Genomic DNA, 1,197 nt, shown 5'->3' on the forward strand with positions numbered 1-1,197 from the left:
CATTAACTCTTACAGGATGGAGGAAACTGGTCTTGGTGGAGGTTTGCACTCTCCCAGTGCTTCGAGTTATTTTTCTGCCAACTGAAGGATTTTTTCCACCATGTTCTAATGGACTGATCATGATGAAACTTGGCAATTACATATAAATATAAAATATGTAATGTATGCATAATATATGTAAATATGGGGAGGTGCAAACATCCAGATGTGGGTGTTACAAATTGGCTTTTTAGCGCCCTCTAAGCATCAGCCCCTCTTATGACTTAAAYATACACATRTGAAATTYGGTACATGCAGTAGGTACAYCAGTCCAGTACTGACAAAAGGTTTCTTGGCACCATATTCTAAAACCTACAGGAAGTCAGCCATTTTGAAAAAAATGAGAAACTTTGGTGATTTTTCTCAAATGTCACACCAAACGCTATCACGTCCTCAAATCTGAGCGTATCTACTTCAAATTTGGACYAAAGCTTCTTGGTGATGCTGCACAATATCAATAGCATTTTCAATACAATTCACACCAACGCCCACACCGCATTGGATTTGTCTGAATACGCTCATCTCTACTTTAAAATGCTGTTGAGGTTAACATCACTGTATATTCTAATGTTGTAAATTCAATAACTTTGCCACCTAGTAGCAGACAAACCTGATTGTGTCTGAGAAAATCTCACTAAAATCTTTCATCCTAATGGCTTCAAAACTGTCATGTAAAGTTTAGACACTTTTAAAAACCCATAAATTTTTCATGACTAGCAGCTGCCAAAGGGCGTTGCCAGAACATCATGGCAACGTGTCCCCAGAAGTGCATAACTGCTAGCAGTGGTGGGCAGCCCTAATTCAAAAGTTAGTTCCGCTAATTCTAAACCGCTAATATTTTCTTTACTTCCGCATCTGCTAAAGTACACTAAATATTTTAGTGGAAGCTAATTAGAACTGCAAAATTGGCTCACTTCACTAAAATATATATATTCCCAGTAACAACATAAACTGTTTTTGCACAACGCTGCCATCTAATGACAGAATATGGGTTGTTTTCAACCCAACTCATTATGTTGCAGTTTCAGGAAGTCATTTATACAAACAGACGTTTGATTCGTGGTGTTAATTTAAAATAAAACTTGTTGTGGACTGCAAGTTTTGCTGCTTCTTGGTCATTTATTTTTCTTATGTTTATGGCTTCAGTAAGAAAGCATA

General features: G+C 37.1%; 1 protein-coding gene across 1 annotated transcript in view; it reads right to left on the reverse strand.

Moving 5' to 3' along the window:
- Positions 1-1,197, reverse strand: part of LOC106528469 (hexokinase-1) — a gene marked incomplete in the record, with an annotated part of 72,819 nt that overhangs the window by 34,466 nt on the left and 37,156 nt on the right.

The sequence above is a fragment of the Austrofundulus limnaeus genome, unplaced genomic scaffold, assembly GCF_001266775.1.
Source record: "Austrofundulus limnaeus strain Quisiro unplaced genomic scaffold, Austrofundulus_limnaeus-1.0 Scaffold383, whole genome shotgun sequence".
Taxonomy (NCBI): domain Eukaryota; kingdom Metazoa; phylum Chordata; class Actinopteri; order Cyprinodontiformes; family Rivulidae; genus Austrofundulus; species Austrofundulus limnaeus.